The sequence below is a fragment of the Rhipicephalus microplus genome, unplaced genomic scaffold, assembly GCF_043290135.1.
Source record: "Rhipicephalus microplus isolate Deutch F79 unplaced genomic scaffold, USDA_Rmic scaffold_456, whole genome shotgun sequence".
NCBI classification, from domain to species: domain Eukaryota; kingdom Metazoa; phylum Arthropoda; class Arachnida; order Ixodida; family Ixodidae; genus Rhipicephalus; species Rhipicephalus microplus.
Window position 1 is genome coordinate 35,001 of NW_027465020.1, and position 12,500 is coordinate 47,500.

General features: G+C 60.4%; 2 non-coding genes across 2 annotated transcripts; both read right to left on the reverse strand.

Annotated features, from left to right (window-relative positions):
- Positions 1 to 141: 141 nt before the first annotated feature.
- On the reverse strand, positions 142 to 294 carry LOC142794572 (5.8S ribosomal RNA). Its single transcript, XR_012892456.1, has one exon. It is a non-coding gene; the product is annotated as a 5.8S ribosomal RNA (ribosomal RNA).
- Positions 295 to 2,013: 1,719 nt separating this feature from the next.
- LOC142794566 (small subunit ribosomal RNA) lies at positions 2,014 to 3,828 on the reverse strand. Its single transcript, XR_012892450.1, has one exon. It is a non-coding gene; the product is annotated as a small subunit ribosomal RNA (ribosomal RNA).
- Positions 3,829 to 12,500: the final 8,672 nt, after the last annotated feature.

Here is a 12,500-nt window from a genome sequence, read left to right on the forward strand (position 1 = left end):
TCGCCACCGTCTCGCCCTTGAGTGGCCGCTGTTGGCGCTCGCTGTGAGGTGTTCAGCGTGCTGTCCGTGTTGCCGACGCGGTCAAAACGAGTCGACGGCTCACGTTCCCTTGTGCGCCGAAGGCTCTCTTGATATGTGATCCGACCCTCAGACAGACGAAGCCAAGGGAAGACCCAAGGCCGCAATGTGCGTTCAAAGAATCAGTGCTCAGTGTGTCCTGCAATTCACACCAAGTCTCGCAGCTGGCTGCGTTCTTCATCGACCCGAGAACCGAGTGATCCACCGCTTAGAGTCGTGAAAAAGTGTTTGTTCAATTCCGTACAGTCAAAACCAAACGTTTCTGGCACTCGGCCAAACAGTGGCCAAGAAGGGCGCTTTTCAGCGCACGCTTGGACTCCAAAACTCTGCCGCGCCTTTTTCGGCTGCCGCAAATCGAGCAAACGGTGTGTTTCGGACGGCGTTTCGCTTCCGCTACTTGCGAGTGCTTTCGTGGTCCACCCCTCTATAAATACTCGGGAGGCGTCGAAGCCGGTTCTCCAAGCCGGACCCGTAGGTATCGTTGTGTGCTCGCTCTCATTGGCCCGCCTAACCAGAAAATGCCTGCGGTACACCCATTTGGATAAGAGTGCACGCAGATGCGGGCCTCGACGGCTACACATTTCCTCGGGCGGCCGCCTCCCGGCCTCCGTGGAGCGCGGGATGCACGGTCCCATCGACAAGCCTCTCCCGTTTTTACCGTGGCGTCGCGGTTCACCACGGCGGGCGGGTCGGTCTCCTCCGCATAAAAAGGGGGACCCCCGCTTTTTGTTCCACGAAATCGCACAAGCTTTTTTCGCATCCACGGTTTGCCACCGCACACCAAAATGCCGATCCGGCTGCCTACTTTAGCCAACAGGTGGAGCCAGGCGCGCCGTACTTGCGCGGCACTTCCCACGTCCACCGAAGTCGGTGCCAAGGACCACTTTCGGCGCCGGAGCCGCGTACGAGCCTACTCGAGGCGGAAGAACGAAGCCAGCAAGGGCCTGGCCGCAAGTGCGTTCAATTGTCGGGACGTCCAAGTCCCTCGTTCTTCCGTGCTTCCTCTTTCGGCAAGTCGTTGCGGCACCTTCCCAAAGCGCGCAGACCCGCTAATCGCGACGAGCGCGACGTGGCCGTGCCGCCTTTCCCTCGGCAGCAAGCAAAACGCCTGGCAACGTCGACGCTCCCCTAACCGCGATCTCGCACCGTGTTTCGTGTGGCGAATTCAAAAGCCGGCCGGCGCTGCTGCAACCATTACGGTCGGTACGCATACGCCGCGGAGGGCGGGACGGTCATCGGAGCGTGCGGTTCCTCCATCGAGTACTGCGCACCTCGGCCGTCGCATCGCCGTGCCATGACCGGCCGCGCGTCAACGCGAACCGGTGCCAGCGAGATCCCTCGCCTGCAAGAACCGACCGGCAGCCTCCGTCACCCGAGGACGCGGAGGCGCTTGCCGCGGACGGCGGGACGGTATGCACTGGTGCACAGCGGACCCGTCACATCGCCAGTTCCTTGACCGACCGCCGACGCTTGTGCCGTTCCTCTCGTACTTGGCAGTCGCCGCGCGATTGTCGGGTCTCGTTCTTGCACGCTCGAACGGTCGGGAGGGCACTCGGCTGGCGTTTCGGGAACGCGCAGCCTCGCCTTCTACCGACGTAACCACGACTCGCCGTTCGCGCTCCGCCGCTCCTGTTTACAGTACTAGGCGGTCCCGCAGCGGTCGGGTCGCGCATTTCGAGCGCTTCGAGCCACGGTGCAGTGGCGGGTCGAAAGCCGACCTATGAGTGCGTTGCGCCGTTTGTACCCGCGTCCGCCACCTGGCCGACCGTCCAAGGTCGCGGTGTTGGCGTCCGCTGGGCGCAACAATTTGTCACGGGGTGCCGCTCCACATTCAGGCAGCCCCGTGGGGAAAAGCCGACCCCGCGTCCAAACGGGGTCAGCGGCAGAAAGTGTCGGGCGCAGACGCAGCTGAGGCGCTCACCCTTCACAATCCGTTAATGATCCTTCCGCAGGTTCACCTACGGAAACCTTGTTACGACTTTTACTTCCTCTAAATGATCAAGTTTGGTCATCTTTCCAACAGACCGGCGCAACCGAAAGGCCGCGCCGGACATCGGTCCGAAGACCTCACTAAATCATTCAATCGGTAGTAGCGACGGGCGGTGTGTACAAAGGGCAGGGACGTAATCAACGCGAGCTTATGACTCGCGCTTACTGGGAATTCCTCGTTCAAGGGGAACAATTGCAAGCCCCTATCCCAATCACGAAAGAAGTTCCACGGGTTACCCAGTCTTTTCAGACAGGGATAAAGACACGCTGCTTCCTTCAGTGTAGCGCGCGTGCGGCCCCGGACATCTAAGGGCATCACAGACCTGTTATTGCTCTGTTTCGTGCGGCTAGGAGCCGCTTGTCCCTCTAAGAAGGTTGTAAGGTGCTGGGAACCCCGCACCTATTTAATAGGCTAGAGTCTCGTTCGTTATCGGAATTAACCAGACAAATCGCTCCACCAACTAAGAACGGCCATGCACCACCATCCACCGAATCAAGAAAGAGCTCTCAATCTGTCAATCCTCCCAGTGTCCGGGCCGGGTAAGTTTTCCCGTGTTGAGTCAAATTAAGCCGCAGGCTCCACTCCTGGTGGTGCCCTTCCGTCAATTCCTTTAAGTTTCAGCTTTGCAACCATACTTCCCCCGGAACCCAAATACTTTGGTTTCCCGGAAGCTGCCCGCCGAGTCATTTGAGTAACTCAGGCGGATCGCTGGTTGGCATCGTTTATGGTCAGAACTAGGGCGGTATCTGATCGCCTTCGAACCTCTGACTTTCGTTCTTGATCAATGAAAACATTCTTGGCAAATGCTTTCGCAGTAGTTCGTCTTGCGACGGTCCAAGAATTTCACCTCTAGCGCCGCAATACGAATGCCCCCGTCCGTCCCTCTTAATCATTACCTCGTATTCCAAAAACCAACAGAACAGAAACGAGGTCTTGTTCTATTATTCCATGCAAGTTTATTCAGGCGACTCGCCTGCGTTGAGCACTCTAATTTTTTCAAAGTAAAAGCACCGGCCATCTCGAGGCACACAATGAAGTGCACCAAGAAAGAACCGGCATGATGTTCAGTCCGAGCCGTCGCATCGGGTAGATGCACTACTCGTCTGGAACTGAGATCCAACTACGAGCTTTTTAACCGCAGCAGCTTTAGTATACGCTATTGGAGCTGGAATTACCGCGGCTGCTGGCACCAGACTTGCCCTCCAATTGATCCTCGTTAAAGGATTTAGAGTGTACTCATTTCAATTACGGGGCCTCAAAAGAGTCCCGTATTGTTATTTTTCGTCACTACCTCCCCGTGCCGGGAGTGGGTAATTTGCGCGCCTGCTGCCTTCCTTGGATGTGGTAGCCGTTTCTCAGGCTCCCTCTCCGGAATCGAACCCTGATTCTCCGTTACCCGTAACAACCATGGTAAGCAAGTAACCTACCATCGAAAGTTGATAAGGCAGACACTTGAAAGAAACGTCGCCGGCTCGTGGCCATGCGATCAGCACAAAGTTATCCAGAGTCACCACACAATACGGGCCGAAACCCGATCGATCTTGGTCTAATAAAAGCACCCGTTACCCAAAGGGCTCCAGGCTCACTGCATGTATTAGCTCTAGAATTGCCACAGTTATCCAAGTAGGAAGAAACGATCTAAGGAACCATAACTGATTTAATGAGCCATTCGCGGTTTCGCCTTATTTCGGCATGTACTTAGACATGCATGGCTTAATCTTTGAGACAAGCATATGATTACTGGCAGGATCAACCAGGTAATCGTTCGACTGCGCGTCCGTCCTCGCCCTCGGCGGGCCGGACGCAGTCTGTGTGCGGCGGAGGCCACCTTCAGGCGCCCCAACACGCTTATTTTGCACTCCGAGATGACGGCGTTCGAGCTCGCTACGGCACAACCTTCCCGAAAGACGAGTGGGAGCCGTGCGGCAAGAAGCACGTTCATGCTCGCTCTTTTTCGTTGCATCGACTCGGTCGCGCCGTGCGGGTTGCCCAAGCCCGCTGCACTGTCGGTGGACCGGCCGGAACTAGCAACGGAGCCGAGACTGCAAAGCCGCCAGACGACGGGTCACGCCCGCGTCTTCGGCGCTTTCGCATCTGAATCGCCCGAGGACGACACGGAACACACCTCGATATCGTGGTAAAACGGCACCGTCCGACAACCAGCCCCTAACGCATCAAGCGGATGAGGCTGCAGACGACTGCCGTGGATTCCCCTGGAGCAGACCCGAGGACACGCTTGACGAGGCCGAAGCCCGCCGCATATCAGACACCCGGTCGCTTTCGCGTACGCCGCTCACGAGAACCCCCACATAATAGCAGCGATAAGTACCCAGACCTCCTTGGGCCCTAATACGAGCGTACTCGAGAAAATTTCACCGCGGGTGTGCCCCGAAACGTGTGGCATGTTGAGCGTGCCACAAGTCTACGTCGCTCTCAAACCCGCCGAGGTCGTAGAATTTGCGACCCTACTCACGAAATTCCCACCGAGGATACGGCCGCAAACGTACCGCACCTTGGGTAGGCCACGAGTTTGTGCAACACTACGCTGACGGCACAGCACCGAGGTCGTGCGCGCACGCACGGGAAAATTCCGCCGCGGTTTCTGCCGAAAACGTGAGGCACCACGACTCTCCGCAAGTTCGCGTCGACTGCGAAAGACCGAAGTCGTGAACGACGTGTCCGCTACTCGCCGCCGACACGCTGGACACCAAACGTACAACGACTCGACGGCGTCGTAGAGGCCCACGACGCGGTTTTCCTTAACGACGTCTCGGCGTGGCACCGACAGGTTAGAACGGCCGACCAACGTTCCCTGTCCGCCGTTCGGCTCAGTCGAAGGGCTCGGCGACTTCGGCAACGCTGCGAAGCCGCACGGTGACGCACGCCATGTCCCCATTTTTTTTTTTCTTTCTGCGTCTGCCGGGGTGCCCCTATAATAGCAGCGATAAGCACCCAGACCGCCGTGGGTCGCTCGCCCCGGCTGACGTGGTTTTTCGTACTCCTGCGGCGGTCGCCGTCAAGCACGTCCAAATACGCTACTTTCGTGGGCGCATTCACGCTCTTTCGCTTCGCCGGAGTGCCAGCACTCACTCTGCCAAAAACGGCGAACATCCGAGCGGCGGTTCCCACTTTTGCGTCGGCGTCGCAAACCCCGCCCCGGCAGACGAGGTTTGCCGTACTCGTGCGACGGTGGCCGGCGGGCACGTCGAAAGACGCCGATATCGTGCGCGAATTGGCGCACCTTGGCTTCACCGGAGTGCCGCCACTGACTCCTCCAAAAACGGCGAAGATCCGAGCGGCGCTTCCCACTTTCGCATCGGCGTCCCGAACTCCGCCCCGGCTGACGCGGTTTACCGTACTCGTGCGACGGTCGCCGGCGAGCACGTGGAAAGACGCCGATATCGTGCCCGAATCGGCTCCGTTCGGCTTCGCCGGAGTGCCAGCACTGGCTCGGCGAAAGACGACGAACATCCGAGCGACGGTTCTCACTATTGCGTACGCGTCGCAAACCCCGCCCCGGCAGACGCACTTTGCCGTACTCGTGCGACGGTCGCCGGCGAGCACGTAGAAAGACGCCGATATCGTGCCGGAATCGGCCCCGTTTGGCTTCGCCGGAGTGCCAGCACTCACTCGGCCACAAACGGCGAACATCCGAGCGGCGGTTCCCACTTAGCCGTCGGCGTCCCGAACTCCGCCCCGGCAGACGCGGTTGCCGAGCTCGTGCGACTAGCGACCGCGAAGCCGTCTCGCGACGCCGCTTTCGTGCGCGGCTCCCACTGCGACCTGGGTCACCCGAGGTCGACGAGCAAAAAAGAATGTCGAAAAAAATTTTTTTTTTTTTTGCGTCTGCCGGGGTGCCCCTATAATAGCAGCGATAAGCACCCAGACCGCCATGGGTCGCTCGCCCCGGCTGACGTGGTTTTTCGTTTTCCTGCGGTGGTCGTCGTCAAGCACGTCCAAACACGCCACTTTCGTGGGCGCATTCGCGCTCTTTCGCTTCGCCGGAGTGCCAGCACTCACTCTGCCAAAAACGGCGAACATCCGAGCGGCGGTTCCCACTTTTGCGTCGGCGTCGCAAACCCCGCCCCGGCAGACGAGGTTTGCCGTACTCGTGCGACGGTGGCCGGCGGGCACGTCGAAAGACGCCGATATCGTGCGCGAATTGGCGCACCTTGGCTTCACCGGAGTGCCGCCACTGACTCCTCCAAAAACGGCGAAGATCCGAGCGGCGCTTCCCACTTTCGCATCGGCGTCCCGAACTCCGCCCCGGCTGACGCGGTTTACCGTACTCGTGCGACGGTCGCCGGCGAGCACGTGGAAAGACGCCGATATCGTGCCCGAATCGGCTCCGTTCGGCTTCGCCGGATTGCCAGCACTGGCTCGGCGAAAGACGACGAACATCCGAGCGACGGTTCTCACTATTGCGTACGCGTCGCAAACCCCGCCCCGGCAGACGCACTTTGCCGTACTCGTGCGACGGTCGCCGGCGAGCACGTAGAAAGACGCCGATATCGTGCCGGAATCGGCCCCGTTTGGCTTCGCCGGAGTGCCAGCACTCACTCGGCCACAAACGGCGAACATCCGAGCGGCGGTTCCCACTTAGCCGTCGGCGTCCCGAACTCCGCCCCGGCAGACGCGGTTGCCGAGCTCGTGCGACTAGCGACCGCGAAGCCGTCTCGCGACGCCGCTTTCGTGCGCGGCTCCCACTGCGACCTGGGTCACCCGAGGTCGACGAGCAAAAAAGAATGTCGAAAAAAATTTTTTTTTTTTTTTTTGCGTCTGCCGGGGTGCCCCTATAATAGCAGCGATAAGCACCCAGACCGCCATGGGTCGCTCGCCCCGGCTGACGTGGTTTTTCGTTTTCCTGCGGTGGTCGTCGTCAAGCACGTCCAAACACGCCACTTTCGTGGGCGCATTCGCGCTCTTTCGCTTCGCCGGAGTGCCAGCACTCACTCTGCCAAAAACGGCGAACATCCTAGTGGCGGTTCCCACTTTTGCGTCGGCGTCGCCAACCCCGCCCCGGCATACGCGGTTTGCCGTACTCGTGCGGCGGTGGCCGGCGGGCACGTCGAAAGACACCGATATCGTGCGCGAGTCGATGCTTCTTGGTCTCGCAGGAGGGCCGCCACTCACTCCTGCAAAAACGGCGAAGATCCGAGCGGCGCTTCCCACTTTTTCGTCGGCGTCGCAAACCTCGCCCCGGCAGACGCGCTTTGCCGTACTCGTGCGACGGTCGCCGGCGAGCACGTCGAAATACGCCGATATCGTGCCCGAATCGGCCCCGTTTCGCTTCGCCGGAGTGCCAGCACTCGCTCGGCCAAAGACGACGAACATCCGAGCGACGGTTCCCACTATTGCGTACGCGTCGCGAACCCCGCCCCGGCAGACGCGGTTTGCCGTACTCGTGCGGCGGTGGCCGGCGGGCACGTCGAAAGACGCCGATATCGTGCACGAATTGGCGCTCCTTGGCTTCACCGGAGTGCCAGCACTCACTCGGCCAAAAACGGCGAACATCCGAGCAGCGGTACCCACTTAGCCGTCGGCATCCCGAACTCCGCGCCGGCTGACGCGGTTGCCGAGCTCGTGCGACTAGCGACCGCGAACGCGTCTCGCGACGCCGCTTTCGTGCGCGGCTCCCATTGCGACCTGGGTTACCCGAGCTCGACCAGCAAAAAAGAAGGTCGAAAATTTTTTTTTTTTTTTCTGCGTCTGCCGGGGTGCCCCTATAATAGCAGCGATAAGCACCCAGACCGCCGTGTGTCGCTCGCCCCGGCTGACGTGGTTTTTCGTACTCCTGCAGCGGTCGCCGTCACGCACGTCCAAATACGCCACTTTCGTGGGCGCATTCGCGCTCTTTCGCGTCGCCGGAGTGCCAGCACTCACTCTGCCAAAAACGGCCAACATCCGAGCGGCGGTTCCCACTTTTGCGTCGGCGTCGTAAACCCCGCCCCGGCAGACGCGGTTTGCCCTACTCGTGCGACGGTCGCCGGCGAGCGCGTCGAAAGACGCCGATATCGTGCGCTAATTGGCGCTCCCTGGCTTCTCCGGAGTGCCGCCACTCACTCCTCCAAAAACGGCGAAGATCCGAGCGGCGTTCTCCACTTTCGCATCGGCGTCCCGAACTCCGCCCGGGCTGACGCGGTTTACCGTACTCGTGCGACGGTCGCCGGCGGGCACGTCGAAAGACGCCGATATCGTGCCGTAATCGGCCCCGTTTGGCTTCGCCCGTGTGCCAGCACTCACTCGGCCAAAAACGGCGAACATCCGAGCAGCGTTTCCCACTTTCGCATCGGCGTCCCGAAGCCCGCCCCGGCAGACGCGGTTTGCCCTACTCGAGCGACGGTCGCCGGCGATCACGTCGAAAGGCGCCGAATTCGTGCACGAATCGATGCTTCTTGGTCTCGCAGGAGGGCCGCCACTCACTCCTGCAAAAACGGCGAAGATCCGAGTTGCGCTTCCCACTTTTTCGTCGGCGTCCCGAACTACGCCCCGGCTGACGCGGTTTACCGTACTCGTGCGACGGTCGCCGGCGGGCACTTCAAAATACGCCGATTTCGTGGGCGCATTCACGCTGTTTCGCTTCCCCGGAGTGCCAACACTCACTCTGCCGAAAGCGGCGATCATCCGAGCGGCGGTTCCCACTTTTGCGTCGGCTTCGCAAACGGCGCCCCGGCAGACGCGCTCGTGCGACGTACTCGTGCGACGGTCGCCGGCGAGCACGTCGAAAGACGCCGATATCGTGCTCGAATCGACCCCGTTTCGCTTCGCCGGAGTGCTGCCAGTCACGGCGCAGAAAACGGCGAACAAGTGTTTTTTTTTTTTTTTTTCCTAGAATTTGTGTTATAGAAGGCACATTTGATATCGGACGATAATTTTCAACTTTATCACGCGCACCGATTTTCGTGTAGAGGTTTGCAAGTTTATGGGAATTTCTCCACTTGGAATAATGCGATTTAGTAGTACTACGAGAACTTCATGGATGTACTCAAGGGTACGGGGCAAGTCAGTTACGTCAACACCTGCAGATTTTTTACACTTCAAACTGAAAATTGTTGGTTGTGAGTCCTCGTGTGATATTAAAGGCCGATTCGCTAACACATAGAACAAAGAAAGAAAGGAAGAAAAAACGCCCGCGCTCGCTCAAGAAACCTGGGTTCGCAACAAGTGGCAACAACAAGCAACCGAGCGAGTGCGCCAAAACCCGTGGCGGCCGAACAAACGCGAAGTCCCAACCGCGTCAGCCGGGGCGGCACGGGACAGGAAAAATCACTTCAGCCGGGGCGGCGGGGCACCGAATAAACCTCGTCACCTCGTCGCAGGATAAAAGAGGAAACAAAAAGTCTAAACAGCGTCTGCTGGAGCGAATGCGTAATAAAACAACAACAACAACAAAAAAAAAAAACACCCGCGCTCAAGAAGTCTGCAATCACCACAAAAGGCGACTGTGACCGAGCAGCGTCAGCCGGGGCCGTGCGGAAACGGAAAAACCGCGACTACCGGGGCGTCGAGGCACCGAAAAATCCACTTCAGCCGCGGCGAAAAAAAAAAACAAAAAGAAAGACGGAGGGGGGGGGGGGAACCACGTCTGCCGGGGCGAAGGAAAAAAAAAAAACGCGTCTGCCGGGGCGAGCCCGGGTGCGGCACCACCGGGAAAACTGTGGCAAACAGACATGGCGATCGAGTGAGTGGGCCGCCAGCCAGGCTCAGCCAAAAAGTGCAAAGTCCGAACTGCGTCAGCCGGGGCGGCAAAAACCACGTCAGCCGGGGCGGCGCAAAAAACCGCGTCTGCCGGGGCGGCACGAAACCGCGTCAGCCGGGGCGGCGCGAAAACTGCGTCAGCCGGGGCGAAAGAAAAAAAAAAAAAAACGCGTCTGCCGGGGCGAGCCCGGGTGCGGCACCACCGGGAAAACTGTGGCAAACAGACATGGCGATCGAGTGAGTGGGCCGCCAGCCAGGCACAGCCGAAAAGTGCAAAGTCCGAACCGTGTCAGCCGGGGCGGCAAAAAACCGCGTCAGCCGGGGCGGCGCAAAAAACCGCGTCTGCCGGGGCGGCACGAAACCGCGTCTGCCGGGGCGGCGCGAAAACTGCGTCAGCCGGGGCGAGCCCGGGTGCGGCACCACCGGGAAAACTGTGGCAAACAGACATGGCGATCGAGTGAGTGGGCCGCCAGCCAGGCTCAGCCAAAAAGTGCCAAGTCCGAACTGCGTCAGCCGGGGCGGCAAAAAACCGCGTCAGCCGGGGCGGCGCAAAAAACCGCGTCTGCCGGGGCGGCGCGAAAACCGCGTCTGCCGGGGCGGCGCGAAAACTGCGTCAGCCGGGGCGAAAGAAAAAAAAAAACGCGTCTGCCGGGGCGAGCCCGGGTGCGGCACCACCGGGAAAACTGTGGCAAACAGACATGGCGATCGAGTGAGTGGGCCGCCAGCAAGGCTCAGCCAAAAAGTGCTAAGTCCGAACTGCGTCAGCTGGGGCGGCAAAAAACCGCGTCTGCCGGGGCGGCACGAAACCGCGTCAGCCGGGGCGGCGCGAAAACCGCGTCTGCCGGGGCGGCACGAAACCGCGTCAGCCGGGGCGGCGCGAAAACTGCGTCAGCCGGGGCGAGCCCGGGTGCGGCACCACCGGGAAAACTGTGGCAAACAGACATGGCGATCGAGTGAGTGGGCCGCCAGCCAGGCACAGCCGAAAAGTGCTAAGTCCGAACTGCGTCAGCCGGGGCGGCAAAAACCGCGTCAGCCGGGGCGGCGCGAAAACCGCGTCTGCCGGGGCGGCACGAAACCGCGTCAGCCGGGGCGGCGCGAAAACTGCGTCAGCCGGGGCGAGCCCGGGTGCGGCACCACCGGGAAAACTGTGGCTAACAGACATGGCGATCGAGTGAGTGGGCCACCAGCCAGGCTCAGCCAAAAAGTGCTAAGTCCGAACTGCGTCAGCCGGGGCGGCAAAAACCGCGTCAGCCGGGGCGGCGCAAAAAACCGCGTCTGCCGGGGCGGCACGAAACCGCGTCAGCCGGGGCGGCGCGAAAACTGCGTCAGCCGGGGCGAAAGAAAAAAAAAAAACGCGTCTGCCGGGGCGAGCCCGGGTGCGGCACCACCGGGAAAACTGTGGCAAACAGACATGGCGATCGAGTGAGTGGGCCGCCAGCCAGGCACAGCCGAAAAGTGCCAAGTCCGAACTGCGTCAGCCGGGGCGGCAAAAAACCGCGTCAGCCGGGGCGGCGCAAAAAACCGCGTCTGCCGGGGCGGCACGAAACCGCGTCAGCCGGGGCGGCGCGAAAACTGCGTCAGCCGGGGCGAGCCCGGGTGCGGCACCACCGGGAAAACTGTGGCAAACAGACATGGCGATCGAGTGAGTGGGCCGCCAGCCAGGCTCAGCCAAAAAGTGCCAAGTCCGAACTGCGTCAGCCGGGGCGGCGCAAAAAACCGCGTCTGCCGGGGCGGCGCGAAAACCGCGTCTGCCGGGGCGGCGCGAAAACTGCGTCAGCCGGGGCGAAAGAAAAAAAAAACGCGTCTGCCGGGGCGGCAAAAAACCGCGTCTGCCGGGGCGGCACGAAACCGCGTCAGCCGGGGCGGCGCGAAAACCGCGTCTGCCGGGGCGGCACGAAACCGCGTCAGCCGGGGCGAGCCCGGGTGCGGCACCACCGGGAAAACTGTGGCAAACAGACATGGCGATCGAGTGAGTGGGCCGCCAGCCAGGCACAGCCGAAAAGTGCTAAGTCCGAACTGCGTCAGCCGGGGCGGCAAAAACCGCGTCAGCCGGGGCGGCGCAAAAACCGCGTCTGCCGGGGCGAATGCAAAAAAAACAAAGAAAAAAGCCCGCGCTTAATCAAAAGAAAACAAAGAAAAAAGCTTGCGCTTAATCAAAAGAAAACAAACAAAAAAAGTTCGCGCTTAAGCCTGGCGGTGGAACCACCGGGGCAAACAGACCTGGCGATCGAGTGAGTGGGCCGCCAGCCGGGGTGAGCCAAAAAGTGCAAAGTCGGAACCGCGTCAGCCGGGGCGGCGCGAAAACCGCGTCAGCCGGGGCGGCGCAAAAACTGCGTCAGCCGGGGCGGCACGGAAAAACGAAAACCGCGTCAGCCGGGGCGGCACGGAAAAACGAAAACCACGTCAGCCGGGGCGACATCAAAATGAGGAAAAAAAAAAAAAACTGCCTTAGGACACCTGCGTACACTTTCATGCGTTTGGGCATATCTCTCTGTAACACGCGCGCCCCTCGTTACGCGCGGCACTCTGTTTTCTCCGACACCCATATTTCGGCGGCATGTGGCACGCGCGCCCGTCCCTACGCACGGCACACCGCAGTGCTTTCTCGATATTTTTCTTTTCCTCCAACACCGTCATCTATAGGCTTTTAGTGACCTGTTGCTCGTGGCAAAAGTTCGCTAGCTCTGACACCTCTTGCATGCGCACCGTTTTTGCGCACGGTGCTATGCCGCAA